Below are 15,759 nucleotides of genomic sequence, written 5' to 3'. Positions count from 1 at the left end.
TCAGCCACGTGGCTCCCAGCTCAGCCTCTGTTTCCTCATCTGTAAAGTGGGAGTAAGGAGACAGTGAGACCTTCCTCTCTCCTCTCTCTTCCCTGTATAAATATAACATATCATTATTACTGTCCTTACCCTCCCCAAGCCAGGGCGGACTCCAATCCATCCTCTCTAACCTGAAAAACTAGAAAGTTCCTAATAGGAAGAGTGCCGAGAGAAGACTTGGGTAGCATAGTTGGCAGGGTTGGTATTTGTTTCGGCTCTGTTAGAGACACTGAGTGCTTGTAAATTATAAGGTGCAGTTTATAAATCAAGATATAAAAATGGAAATGCAGATTACTTTGGTTTGGTTCCAAAATCTTCAGCCGTTAAAAAAAACACCCAACTTAATAGACAATCAGAGAAACACAATCTGTTTCCAAAAAATAGCAGGAGTTTTTCGAGATGTAAAAATCCTTGTTCAGTGACTTTCTCAAGCTTCTCCAGAACACGAGCACATAGTCATCCCTATAGGGACTGAAATGGTGCCGGCTGGAGTGGCAGCTCAAAGCATTGTTCATTCATTCCCCAGCTCATTTAACCACATGTCAGTTTAGTCAATATTCATTGAGAGTCTACTAGGTGCCGGGTTGGATTTAGCTTTGAAGTCAAATGAAAGGTGAAGAATGCCTCCCAGGTTTTAGCTTGAGCTAGTGGGTGGATAGAGACACCAATTTGGGAGATGAAAAAGCCTGGAAGAGGAAAGGGTTTGGCTGGGAGAGAGATATCAAAAATTTGGCATTGGAGATGTTGGTTCTGAAATGTCTAGGAGGCATCCATGTGCGGCTGGGTTGGCAGCTAGATGACCGATGGGATGGTAAGGAAGAAGTGGGAGGGGGTAGATGGGAAATGTCCATACCCTAGATGAAACACTGATTCCCCTCAGTAAGCCCTCAATGTAGTGTTGGTTGGCTGAAAGCATGCGTGAATGAATGAATGAATGAATGAATGAATGAATGAATGAATGGCATTTTGGACATACAAACATTAAAGAGAAAATATTTCTCAGATTCAATCAGCAAGAAATAACAGAAATCTCATAGAAGAGGGTGAATCTAGGAACACTGCCGTTTGGGGATTATAAAAAATAATCTTCAAACTAAACTGTACATGGCGTAAAAATCTCAGAGACCTCATCATGCTTCTAATCCCCCTCCCCTATTTTCCAACCAAGCTCGACTTCTACCCTGCAGCTGGTCTTCTCACGAGAACTCTAAGCTTTGGAAAGCTTTCACTATTATCTGACACTTCTGGCTCTGATGCTCAGTAACAGCGCAAGAAACACGATTCATCCAAACCTCAAAGGCACTCAGTTTAAATGGCTACAAATTGGATTCCCTGGGGGAAAATTATAAATAAATAAAAAACAAAAACCTTCTTGTCCATCTTTTTATAAGAGAATTTGCCAATCCCTCTTTGACCACGTCACCCCAATATGCCACTCTTGTGGTTGGTTGCTGGTCAAAGGCAGATGCCACTTCTGGCTTCCCATCATTTCCTTTCTTCATAAACTCAGTGGGTGCCACAAGTCTGGAGCTGGCTCTGAATGGGCCTCAAGGTGGCCTCTTGATTTTCAATCATGTTCTTGAAGGGCCACCGATGGATACCTCACACAGTTTCCTAAATCAGCTGAAAGGCCCTCAAGCCCCCAGCCATGGTTTCTGGTGACCTTTGCCACCTCCTCCGCACCAGCAGTGTAATGGACACTTCCAGGATATTTGTCACCCAGCCTCAGCTGCCCCCTCTCATGACAACAGGACACAAGTGTGCTTGGGAGAGAATGACTCCTCCATATTCAATTCATGTGGCTCATTTGATAAATGCTTCCATCTCCCATTGCACATGATCTAAGCTAAAGCATTCCAGAATGTTCCACCCTTCCAGCCACAGTGACTAGTGTAGTGATGAACACATTATCCAACTGGAGCAACCCAGGGTGAACTCCCTCTCAGCTTGAACTAAACATCTGTCATCTCCTGTCCTCAGACACTGGTGCTCCTGTTTCTCAGGCCTTTGGACTCAAACCAGGACTGGCACCATCATACTGGACCTTCCCTACCCACCTCCTCCCTGATGCTTAGGCCCTTGGACTAGGCTGAATTACAAGGCCAGTTTTCCTGGGCCTCTACTTACAGGTGGCAGATGATGGGATCTCTCAGCCTCTACAACTGTGTCGGCTAATATATTAGTGGTTCTGTTTCTCTGGAGAACCCTGACTAATCCATCACTTTATATTTATAAGACAGAATGCCTTTAGCTATGTCCCTAGTTCTAGGAGCTCAATCTTTTAGTTGGGTTGAATTGATTGGAAATACATCTGTGAGTCACAGACAGTGGGTCTGAGTAAAGTCAGTCCCCTAACATAAGGACAGTTTTCTACATAACAAACTTTCATGGTCTCACATTCACAAGTCAACATAATAATTTTATGGGAAATCTCTTGGCTCTTCTTAGCAAACAGAAATTCTACTTTAAAACAAGTTACACAAGGAACACAGATTTAACTTAAATTTATAATAATGGGTCTGTAAATATCCTCTAGCTCTTCCCTTATCCATAAACAACGAGTAATTCAATGCTTTGTGTTCTCAAAAGAAATATATTCTCTCAAGATTCCCGCTACTGAAACCTGTGGCCTCTGGCCTCAACCTAATTTTAATCAAGGCTAAATTAAAGATATTTGGGGCTCATGATTTTTCCATTCTATAGCACCTGAGTTATTCTGTGCTCTTACACCCTCTGCTCAGACCACCCCAGCCCACATCAAAATATGTTCTGAGAGAAGTATGGGAAACGCATCCACATTTAATCCCAATGGCTGTTCATTCATTGACTGCTCTTCCCAAGGACATTTGTGTTTGGACATCACTCTCAGAAATAAACTAAAAACCAAGGGGGGGGGGGGATTTCAGAGAGTCCCTGAAATCAGAAAATGGACTCAGGCTTCCACTGCTACCTACAGGCCTGGCTAAGGGTCTCCCCTCTTAACCCCACCTATGTCTTACAGGAAGAGTTGCTCTGAAAAAAAAAAAAAAGTATCCAAAACTTATCTTCAGCCCCCAATCCTACCCCACCCTGGCCCATGTCTCCCTTCCTGAGCTCTTCAGAATCTAGTAGTAAGAAACACTGGTGTAGCAAGGGGGTCATGGAATACAGGATCAAAGGGTCTGACCTGAATCCCAGTTTCATCATTGATCACTTTGGCAGGTCATGTCTTCCAGGCGCCTTGATTTCCTCTTCTGCAAATGAGAGAGGATAATGCACGTCATGCTGGGCTGCTTGGGGGATGAAATGGGTTGAAGAATGTGAAGACCGTTTGTAAGCTGTGCAAGTAGTTAATAAAGTGCTTAGCTGGTGGGTCCCTACCTGGTCATTGAGAGCTGCAAGTCACTGTAGATACAGATATGGATATAGGCATGGACAGGCATAAGTGTAGACAATGACATGGATATGGGTATAGATAGGTATAGATTTGGATACAGGGAGATATAAATATGGGTATAAATATTGATAGATATAAATATAAACATAGCTATAGGTATGGATATGGATACAGGTCAATATAGATATGGATATAGATACAGATATTTATATATATTCTCCTCAAGAAGCTTAAGATGTACCCAAGGAAATAAGACTTTTCTATGTTACAGTAGCCTGCTAGTACCTTGGAAGTGTCTTAGTTCTTCTGCAACCCCAAGAGATAGAATCTGTGCATTTATCTGAAAACTGGAAAGATTAGTTTAATTGTTCAACAAATGTTATTGAGTGGCTCCACAGAGTCAGGCGCTGTGCTAGACTCTGAGGATACAGTGCCAGACAGGGCAGATGTGGTCCAGCTGTGGATTCCTGCTGCCCTCAGCCTGCCCTGATTCTCACACAGCAAATCCCAGTGCACATCCTGTCCCCTTGGATCAGCAGCCCGCAGGCGACTGGGCAGAAGCTCAGGAGCCCAGGCAGGGGCAAGATGGTGGAGACACCAGTGCACATAGCTCCACCTCCCCTTACACCAGGACAAGAGCAGGCCACCACTGCGCTAGGACAAATATTCATCTCTTAAACAAACTTCACAACTCCTTGTTCCCAGTCATTAGAATGATATTGGAGTTTAGAACTGATGTGGCTCCTGCAGATTCTGTGGGAGAGCAGGTGACCTGTCATTTAAGGAAGGGCAAGGGGGTGTGTCCGCTGGCCTGACCACTGGCCCACAGGAGCAGTTGTTTCGGGAAGAGGCGGCTGTAAATCCCAAGTTTGTCCTCAGTCGCGTCTTAGCTCAGGTCAGACAAAGGCTTGCCCTCTGTTTAAAAAAAGGCCCGGAGTGTTTCTCTCTCAAGGATATTTCCCTTCTGTGGCAGGAGAAGGGGACCATGATGAGATCTGACATTTACAGCAGGTTCACAGTTAACAAGGCCTCTCACCCCCATTATCTCTATTGTAGCCTCGCAATTGCCCTGTCACAGAAGAAAGAAACTGAGGTGTGGATAGGTCAAGTGTCCTCCCAAGATCGGGCAGCCAATGTCAAAGTGCCAAAGGCCGCTACAGACGGAGTTGTCCTACTCCGTCGCCATCTGGAGGGTATGGTGGGAGGGTTTGGGATGCACTGGAAAAAAAATGTACCAGTGCTGTCCACAGATTCTAGAAAGCAGGAGCCCTGCCATTTCTTCCTCCAACTTGCCCCAAGGTATTTAATGACATATATTTTTATTTTGCCTTTGTGCATTGTTGGTGACGATGTAAATTGGTGCAGCAACTATGGGAAATAGTACGGAGGTTTCTCAAAAAATTAAAAACGTAACTACCATATGATCCATCAGTCGCACTACTGGGTATATAGCCAAAGAAAATCAAATCAGGATCTCAAGGAGGTATGTGCACCCCCGTGTTCACTGCAGCATCATGCACAGCAGCCATGATGTAGAAATGATCCAAGTGTCTGTCAGTGAAAGCATGTCTCTGATTTGGACTGTTGTCTAAAAGCAACGTTAAATATGACTATTCTGCACGCTGTTAGGGCTGGGTCTTGATGATGTTCAGGCCACAAATGACCTACAAGATAAACTTGTCCAAATATCCCAGGAAGCACCTGCTGAGTGCAGAAGGGCCAGTGGCAGAATGGAAGTCCTCCACAAATTGCCCCTTGATGCACATGACGCCTGGCTCAGGGCAAGAATCCCCAGGAGCCCGAGAGACTTGCTGAAGGGTGACAAGGGCAGGGAGAAGAAAAGACACAGTCACACTTGGAGATCACAAATGCTCCAGGAAGCCTCCAGACCAAAGAAGGGCCAGCTGGAAAAACTGCCCCCAGCCACCCTCCGCACCCCTCCCCGTTCCAGGATGAGTCCTCGGGGTGTACAGCCTAAGACAACACTATTTATTTTTATCTTTTATCCTCTGAAAGGAATAATAGGATTCATCAATAATGTCTCATTTTTAGACTCATTTGGGAAATCAGGAAATTTGCCACCCGAATAGCATTCCCTCTGATCGATTCTACTATAATATTTTAGACAATGTAATTACAGCTGGATTTCCCCATAAAAACCAAAGGACCCTTAGTGTCCTTTCTGATGTATGGGCAGGCCACTGGATAAGGCTTTCACTGGCCGGAGTTTGGCCAAAACTGGGGCTGTCAGGTCAGCTCGAGGTTCTGTACTCCTTCACCGGCCGTAGTGCGCACGGCTCCTGGAAAGGGGGGGTCAGCCTTCCTTCCAGCTCTCCCTAGGCTCCCCGGGACACTGGTCTGCAGTGGTGTGCTGCTTAGGATCGTTGGGAAGCAGGGGCTTAGCTGGAATTGGAAGTACAAAAGCTTATCAGGGACTAACACCTGTAACAGATAAAGGGGAGGAGTAGGCCAGGGCAGGGAGCCATCAGTCTGTGATGCAGACCCCACAGAGTTCAGCCAGCCCGCAGGGGGCTCTGAAGCAGAGGCTGCCCAGTGGAGAAGTCCCACAGTGGACAGGAACAGCTGGCCCTGTACCACCAACTTGCTCGGTCACAGTCCAGGGGCTCCTGGGAGAAGAGGGACTTCAGCTTACAAACGGAGAAGGATCCAGAGGAGCTGACAGCTGGGGACTGACCCCTGGCCGCTGGGCATCCAGGCCTTTCAGGAAGAGACATCTGAGCCGTGATTGCCCAGGTCTGCTAAGCTTGGCGAGAAAGACCTTTGGGCTCTGCCAGTTGACATGAACGAAGAGGAGCTTGGGAAAAGCTGTTGGAGAAGATCTCCAGGACTTTCTGGGCCCAAGAGAATATCAGCAGTGACTTCTTTCTTGAAGTTCACTGTTTAACAGGAGCTGATAACTGCTGCTTCTTGAATTCCATTTCTCATAGTTCATTGGTTGATTCAATAAATATCTACTGAGCATTTTATGTTTATTTTTTATTAAAGTATAGTTGACAGCAATATTACATTAGCTTCAGGTGTACAACATAGTGATTTAACATTTATATGCCTTATGGTCTGATCACCACTAAAAGTCTAGTAGCCATCTGTCACCATACAAAGTTATTACAGTATTAGTTCCTATATTCTCTAAGCTGTACACTACATTCTCATGATTTATTTGGCTTGTAAGTGGTCATTTCTACCTCTTATTCCCCTTTACCTTCTTCACCCTCTCCCTCTTCCCCTTTGGCAACCATCAGTTATTGAGTATTTTTAATATATATCTACGAATTCCTTGAACATGGCAAATCCTGGGTGAAAGACTGAGGCTACCGAGATTCCTGGCACTTAAGCCCTGCCCTCAAAGAGCCAGCACTTAAACAACCGTTAAATAACTAAAGAAATTATATGACAATCGCTATTGAAAAGAAAGCCATTTGGGCTTGAGCAGTTGACAGAAAATTAGAGGAACTCAGTAAAAGTTGTTAAAGAAGATCTTCGGGTCTTTCTGGACCCAAGAGACTAGTAGCAATAATTTCTTCTTATAAATTCACTGCTTAACAGGAGTTAATAACCCAGAGGGCCATGAATGCACCGAAGGGGGAGTGCAAGGCTTCAGGGGACAGGCTTCCAGGGCCACTGTCATTGGAGCTGGGCCATGGCCAGTGGGTAGGATCTGATCAGACAGATAGGAGGAGAGGCCGTTCTGCACGGAGGAAGTGCAGTGAGCAAAGCCTCTGATAATAACAACAGCAAGAATAATAGCCAACACTTTTCTAACGCCTCCTTGTGCCAAGCCCTTTATGTGAGTTTATCTTACGGGAGACTCAAAATGCCTCTGCCAAGAAGGTGTTAGTATCCGCAACACGCAGCGCAAGAGTCTGAGGCTCAGGGAGGTTAGGTAATTTGCCTTAGGGCGCACAGGCGGTGGCAGGTTCAGAATTCAAAACTGAGTTTTCTGATCTGAAAGCCCATCCCCAACCCTATGCTGTCCTTGAACCCTCATGTAGGTGAATTTGAGACCGATGACACTGTTGGCAGGGAGCGCACATGGCGGGGCGGGGAGGAGGAGGGTTCCGGAGCTGCGGGCCCAGGGCTGGGTTGCCTGGGGAACAGCCGGGCAGACGTGCCCAGGAGCCAGGCAGAGATGTGCGTCTGAGATGCAGACAGGAGACTGGGGCTAGAGAGGGGTTTGGGAGAGATCGTTGCTGTGTTAGGAAGTGGGGACCTGTTTGTTTACCAAGGAGAACAGTGGCTGGCTTAGAAAAACTGTGAGGGTGCGACTCTAAAGGTTGGCAAAGGCCTTGTAGAAAGGAACAGAATCTGTTTTCCTGGGAGTGAAAGTGGGACAGAAAACATGGAGAAGGTCTGACAGAGACAGAGGGATGCGGGAGGCTCTGCTACCTACGTGATCCGTCCTCGTGACTCCCCAATCTTTGGAAAAACTATCAAAAGCTTACATGCTCCGGATGAGTGATTGATTTATTTATTTTATTTTATTTATTTATTTTTATAAAAACCAACAATGGAGTCTCTCATGTCAGGCCCACAACGGGTGACACAGAGACTCGGTGCTCAGAGCAGGGGCCCACGGCCGAGGGACCCTGACAGCCAAGCCCCGCGAATTTGCAGAAATCACCGGCAGGGCTCCGGCCTTTCACAGGCTGGAGATTCAGGTCAAATCTGCCAAGTTCTCCTTGGAACGGGAGGCCCCGGCTGAGCGAGAGCAGGCCCTTGATGGAACTTTCGCCACCATTTCCGAAGCTCGATGGAGAAGAAAGCAAAGGGCCAAACAGAGAGGTGATGGAGGTGACACTGAGCAGGGGGAAGACCCTGGGGCCTGGCCCGGCCCTGAACCAGCTGTTGGGCGTCAGAAAAATCAACCACATGCCTCTGGGTCTCCTGTCTCAGAGCCGGAGCAGCAGACCACACAACCCCCGAGCTTTTCAATGTGTGAAGCTCTGGGCTTCAGGGATGAATGGGCAGGAAGGTAGGAGCGGCAGGAAGACCTACATGTCCTGGATGCAAAGAGGAGATACAAGGAGGCAGCTTCCAGTGCTGTCACATGCTTAGAGTTGCCACCAGGTTTGGATAGAGGCAGTGCCCTCTGGGAGAGTAGTAGGGCCACACTGCCAGCCTCCTGTCTAGGACATTGTGTCCACAATTCCTTTTTTTAATAAGGTGTCAGGCATAGGTGCTCAGTTGGAAAAACGTTTCTGTACCAAAGCTGAGTGACCGGTCCTGACGTGTATGTGACGGCAGCACATTCTGTCCTGACTGCTGACCCATTTCCCAGCCCCAGGTGGCAGGAACCCCACCACTCAAGCTCATGGCTCCGGGGATAATTAGCTTCTGATCAAGCAGCTCTGGGAAATGAGGCTCCCCTCTCCTACATAGATGAAGGACTGCCGGGAGGCAGGAGGGATGTGATCTCATGTGGCTCGTCTCCTTTCTGTCACTCTGACTTTGACTAGTCCAGCTGGCTCCCACAGCCCCCCAACTGCAGTCTCCAGCTGGAGACGACATGGGGCAACTTCAGACACAACTTCATGAGCCCAGAAGGGCAGGCTGGGAGGCACTGGGAAGACGCCCCACCTTAGTGATAAATCCATCCCCCACTAGGATAGCACAGGGACTGAGATGACACATTCCTTCTTTGTCAATTCTTCCCTCAGGAGGGATAATAACTGACGCATTGTGCATCTCCACTGAGCAATGGCTCACCTATCACGTCACTGAGATCTTTCCTGGGTGTCTCATTTTCAGCAAGGCCTTCCCTGCCCAGCCCCTCTAAAGTGGAACCTCCATCACCCTCCATGGCTCACAAAGGTTTTTCTTTGTAAGCAGTTCCCACTACTTGACACTGTCCCTATTCATCAGCTGCTTAATTTAACACTGACTTTTTCATTAGAATGTGACCCCCATGAAGGCAGAAACCTTGTCTGTCTTGTTCTCTTCTGCAGAGAAGGCCTATCAAAGCTCCTGGCCCTGAACAGATAAATACTAGGGAAACATCACTCAGTAAGTCCTGGGGAATGAGTGGGTGAGCGGAAGGCATTGAGACAGCACGTGGCTGTGGGGGGGCCAAGGGCAGAGACCCTGATGTTTGGTTTACTGTTCTAGTCCCCTCGCCTAGCACGATCCCTGATACATCAGAGGCTCTCAGATATCATTGGACGAATAAATAAAAGAAGGAAGGAAGAACCAGTGTCTGCCCCAGCATCCCCATAGTGTGACTGAGGAAGAGTCCCAGGCAGACTGGGAGCTGGAGCTCCTGGAGTGGGCACTGATGGGGAGGAAAAACTCGAGGAAGGGAAGTTGGGAGAAGCAGATGCTCGAGGCCCCTGCAGTCATTTGGATCTTTGCTCTAAGGCGAGGGCCTCGGTCATACAGCTTGACGGCTGGGTTCCCCATAGGGAGTGATGCTTCAGCCGGAAAGAATAGATTGTTACTAACTGGCTCTGTGACCTTAATCACGTAACCTCTCTAGGCTCTATAAAGGGTTACATGAATGAATGAATGAATGAATGAATGAATGAATGAATGAATGAATGAGTGGTAACACTATGCTGTGGGAACTTTCAGTGGTTCAAGCTTTCCATAGAGCACGGAGGTAGAAGAGAATTAGATCGCATGCAAAATTGGATTGCCTCAAAGATGCTCTTCTAGGAAATCTAAAAATAAAACAGGCAAACAAAGCAAAGCAAGAACAAACTCACAGGTACAGAGAACAGACTGGTGGTTACCGGAAGGGAGGAGAGGTTGAGAGACGACAGAATGGGTGAAGGAGATCAGCTGTTGGTGATGGGCGGTAACTAGACTTACAGGGTGGACACCACGTAGTGCACACAAGCATCAAACTATACCCTTGTATGCCGCTCTTACCACAATTTTTAAAACTAGAAGCAAACAAACAAAAAGCCATTCTAGTGCTAACATCTACATTTCCATTTTTCAAAGTATAGAGGAAATTTCTTCACAAGAAATCAGATGTATTTAAAGGCAGCAGGGCTCAGCTCTGAAATAAATTAATGAATCTAATTCTCTCTGTCACCTTTTCTGGTAAAGTTCTCAGCTCAGCCATGTTCTCAGCTCAGAATGTCCTGTGTTTAGATGGGGGAGGATTCCTCTTCTGGGTAGAGATTTGAATCTGGTGGGTCTTGCTGGGTTTCTACTCAATAAAGCCTTGTGGGGTCATTGGGGTTATCTCCGTTGACCCAATAAAAACTGGCCCTATTGTCCGTCATGAAAAGGACACCTGAAAGTCACAGCCACCACTAACTCATGGGGGTACCCTGGAGTGTTTTAGTAATTTGAAATCATTAAATTTGGTAAAAGGCTCATCTCATCTTCCAAGTGTGCCTGAATTGCTTACAATTGCGTTTATTAGATTATTTACTCTGAGCTTTCATTTATACGCAATGTTCCCCATAAACTGTTGACTGGCTTCGATTCTTCTTTACTGTCCATGTCCATGGTTTTATACTACGGTGCCTCTCAGCAGCCAGGGGTGGCAATGCAGGAATTGACCCCACAGGATTTGAACGACTTCCTGCCAGAGAAATGTTTCATTGGGACCACCTTTGGTGTGTTGTTACTGCCCAGGGCTCAGGCCACAAGCTGTGCTTTTTTCTACCTGAGCGTCTGCCCCAACTATTCCCTCTGCCTGGGGCTCTCTGCCTTTCCACACCCCGCTGGCCCGGCCCTCACCTAAGTAAACCCTAATGATTGTCTAGCTCTAGCTCAGCCAATGAGAGGGACTGAGGGGGATGGGAGGGCAGAGGCAGGAGAAGCTGGGGCATTTCTTCCCTCCCTCCACCTCCACCTCAGGTGGCATCCCCCCCACATCAGCCCACCACAGCTCCAGCTCCTTGTAGGCGACCCTGACCCCGGTGCACCACCTCCCCCGGGGCAGCCAGGGCTTCCTGGGGCTCTCACCTCTGGGCTTCCTCCCTGTCCCCTTTCTACTTCTTGGCTTCTCTATCGATGCAGTAACAAATTCCTTCAATAAATTCCCTTCTGTAAGGGAATTTTCCTAGTTGGACCCTGATTGATACAGGTAGGGAGACATTACTTTAAGTAGACTTTAAAAGAAAATAGACATTTATTTCAATGTTACTGTCACTGCTCAAATTAGTTCTGAAGTTCCTTTCTCTTTGAGAATTGCCTTAAAACCAAGTTTTTAAGCCAACAAAGAACACCAGTGTTTTAACTTTCTGGAGCTGCTAAAACAAATTACCACAAATATGCCAGCTTAAAAGGGATTTATCCTCCTAGTTCTATAGGACAGAAACCTGAAATCAGTGCGTGACAAGCTGTGCACCCTCCGAAGGCAGCGAGGGAGAATGTTCTGTTGCTCGCCCCAGCTCCTGTGGTTCCATGGGCCTTGGCTCATGGCTGCATCTCTCCAATCTCTGCCTTTATCTTCAGATGGCCTTTTCCTCTTAGCTGTCGTAACTCTCTCTTCGCCTCTGTCTTAGAAGATATCTGTCATTGGAGTCAAGGTCCTCTTGGATAATCCAGGATAATCTCATTTTGACATCCTTAATTTGGTTACCTCTGTAAAGACCCTCTTCTTAAACAAGGTCACCTTCATGGGTACCTCAGATTAGAACACAGACAGATCTTTTGGGGAGGGGACACCATTCAACCCACTACAGTTAGTTTCATTGCTTTATTGTCAGTTAGGAAAATCTCTCTCTCTCTCTCTCTCTCTCTCCCTCTCTCACACACACACACACACACACACACACACATATATTCATTAACTTACTTTATTTGCCCAACTTAGCTCTCAATGTTTTTTTCCTACTTCCAAAACTTTTAAATCAACTCTTAAAAGATGAGGGATGTGTTCTATGGCAAATAATGTAAAACCTCATCATAGCAGCATAAGTAGACAGAAAAAATGATTTGCTAACATCCACAAAAGTTGGTCAATGAGAAAGTTATGCTCTGAACTCTGTCTTTCCCCATGGCTGACTCCCCCAATCGGCAGAAAGGGGATTTGGGTTTCTTTACTTGAAAAGTATGCTCAGTCCACTTTATAATCCTGCTCTGCCCTCACTCAGCAGTTGCTTTTTCTGTTTTTAATCCAAATATACGTTTTCTCGATTATTCTTAGTACACACGCGTCTGCCAAGTTAAATATGGTTAAAAAGTGCTATTTATTGGTCTTGTGATATTTTTAAGGGTAAAGGCAAGGCCTTCACAAAGGCATAATTTTTCACAGAATCATCTACAGGCTTAATTTATATCATTTCTTGGGTCCTGGCTCAAGCTGATGAACAACAGTGACGTCAATGAAGACTGTAGATGACTTTCCCGAGATTAAACTCCAGTTATTGGTTTAGAGCAAATAGAATCCTTTACTGAAATATAGCTACACTGACTAATGCGCACCAAGAATAAACTGGAAAGAGCATCGGATTAGAAATAGAGCAAGTAATTGCCCTGACTTTTAAAAAGATGCGCCTTGTAGAAGAGTCAGATTCCATACAATTTTTAATGGAAGGTAGAAGCAAGGTCCTGTGTAGATTATTTGTAGAGTCTTTAGGAAGCGAGGGAAAGGAAAAATCTGAGCTTTAAGAGCACACCCTGGTGACCAGTTGAACAGCGCCTCCCCCTGGGGCAGTTAGCGAGGAAGGCTTGCCTCACAAAGCAGAGAGGCTAGAAAGAGGTTTGATACAGCATTAATTAAAATGTAAAGAAGAAAGAGCCCCTAAAATCGCTCTCATTTCCATTTTAAAATTGTGAGTAGCCAAATGTGTGACTGACCATGCGAGGATATGGATTATTCTAGCAAAACACTAATCTGACACATATTTTATGAAACCCATAATAGACTTGCTGTTGATGAATTAGAGCTACCAGTCACTGTACTGAGGCCATTATATTCATCTCCAATATTTACGACAACCCTGCCCTTTTATAGATAAGGAAATTAGGACTCAGAAAAGCAAAGACTTTACCCAAGGCCACAAATAGAATTACCTCAATTCCAAAATGCCATTGACTGTGGGACTCACCATTGATTTCATAAGTGTTTTACAGGGACCAACAAAAAACACACTTCATTAAGTGTACAGCTCTGTTGTAAGATCGATTGTGCTTTCAAAAACATTAAAATCTGAAGGAAAAATAGAGCATCTGAAATACACAGAAATACGGCAGAACATCAGCCCTGAGCAAAGGCTTCCTCTCGAGGTCTTTCTGCTCCTAAGACCCAGGCTCTCTCCACAACAGCCTGCTCGCTCCCTGCTCCTACCCTCATGGCCGTGGGAAGGTCACACTAAGAACTAGAACCAATGCAACAAAACCATACTTTTAGTCCCCTCCAGCTCTCACTAGCTTTTCTGTAATCCTCAGCAGGAAGTAACTGTTTCTAAACCTGATGTCAGATATCATTGATTCATCAACATCCTCTTCAGCCATTGTCTTATTCTGCAAATATTGTGAGCCAGACCCCATGCTGGGCCCTGGAGGGACCCCAGAGAGCAGAACTCTGCCCTCATGAAGCTGACGCCTAGGTTGGGGGAGGTGAGGAGAGGGGAGGGGAGGCAGGGGCATTATCTACTAATCCCCCTAACCAACGAGAGACAGAGCTGGGGCATGTGGTGTGCAGAAGCTCTCAGTGCCCTGCAAGCCGTTCTAGGGAGACTTGATCTACTGGGGGAGATCATGCATGGCATTCTTGAATCGAGGTCTGGGAAGAGTTACTTTCGCTGACATAAAGGAGGAGTGTGCTCAACAGATAAGAGTGTGTGCAAAGGCCCTGTGGTGAGTGAGAGCAGGAGAGATACAAGGAAGCAGAAGCAGGCCAGTGTTACTGGAATGCAGGAAGTGAGGAGGCTGGCGAAGTGGCGGGGCCATCATAGAGAAATTCAAAGGCCACTCGGCCACTGTCCAAAGCAGCAGGTAAGAGGACAGACTCTGAAGCCTGTCTCCTTGGGTTCAAGTCCCCACTCTATCACTTATTAGCTGTGTTACTTAATCTCTCTGTTTGCTCATGTGAAATATGAGGATATCATGAGAGGATTAAATTAATTAATACTGGTGTGTATAAAATTTTTTAGAACAGTGCTTGACACACGTTCAGTGCCATATACATATTTGTTATTATTCTAAGGGTGACAGGAACACAGCATAGCTTAGTAGCAAGAAGGTAAAACCATCAGGTTTGGGTTTCAAAACGGTCATTCTAGCCTCCATAGAGAAAGTGGATTGTAGGGAGGCAAGAAGCTGCGGTTTGGCCAATTAGAATGGTTGCAATAGTCCAGGTGAGACTTGTAAAGGATGGTGGAGAGAAGTGGATAGAGATGGGAGACAAAACCAACAGGACTTGGAGAGAGAGGGGAAGGCCTCATTTCAGTTACTGTCACCACTCTTCCCCCTTCATAGCTGAAAAACCTGCAAAGGAAACTCAGGAAAAGCTAGAAGTCTATTTTCAAAGAATTGCAAGGAAGTCAGAAAGCAAAAAAAAACCCACAACAGGTATTTAAAAAAAAAAAAAAACCTGCAAAACTGCCTAGGTTGCCAACTTCCCGTTTGTCTGTTCATGGTGGAATAAGAGCAATTTTCAGATGTGATTTTTATCTCCACATCTGTAGAAATCAACATTGCACAAGTCAGGGATAAAGACATTTTGCTAGGTAATCAGCAACTGTCAGGAAATGCTCAAGGACTTATTTATTTTGGGTACAAAAACTAGACAGGGTGATCCTGTTCTCTAGTCGTTTTCATTGTTATTTTATGTCAGGATGCAACGTGTTTTATATATTTGCTCCCCGTGAGGCATGATGGGTACCCTTACTTAATCCTAGTGGACATATGCCAAGTGTCAGGTTTGCTTCTACCCTCCCTGTCCCTCACTCCCTTCTGCCACCTGCAGTGCTGAGGGGCCTTGTGCCCTGCATGCCCTCCTCCAGTCTTTCCTGGGTCCTCCTGCCATTTGAGCGGCTCTCAAGAAGCTTCCTGAGCTGTTCTCTGGCGCTGGGTTTCCTACATGCAAGGGGTTTAGGACAGCAGAAATTCGGGGACATGGAGGAAAAGTGCTTGGAAAGTGCCTAACCATGATTCAGAGTCTTAGTAAAATAGTGCGGTGGATTCAACAGTGTCCCAAACTCCATGTTCACCTGGCACCTCAGAATGTGACCTTATCTGGAAATAGGGTCTTTGCAGGTGTGATGAATTAAGGACCTTGAGAAGAAATCTTCCTAAATCCAATGACTGGCATCCTTATACACAGAGTTGAGGACACAGAGATGATGTTGAAGGTGGACTCAGAGATTGGAACGATGGGTCTACAAGCCAAGGAGGGCCAGGAGCTAGGCCAGAAGCTG

Source organism: Miniopterus natalensis, chromosome 1 (genome assembly GCF_054644295.1).
Source record: "Miniopterus natalensis isolate mMinNat1 chromosome 1, mMinNat1.hap1, whole genome shotgun sequence".
In the NCBI taxonomy this organism is placed as follows: domain Eukaryota; kingdom Metazoa; phylum Chordata; class Mammalia; order Chiroptera; family Miniopteridae; genus Miniopterus; species Miniopterus natalensis.
This window is presented reverse-complemented; position numbering follows the sequence as displayed.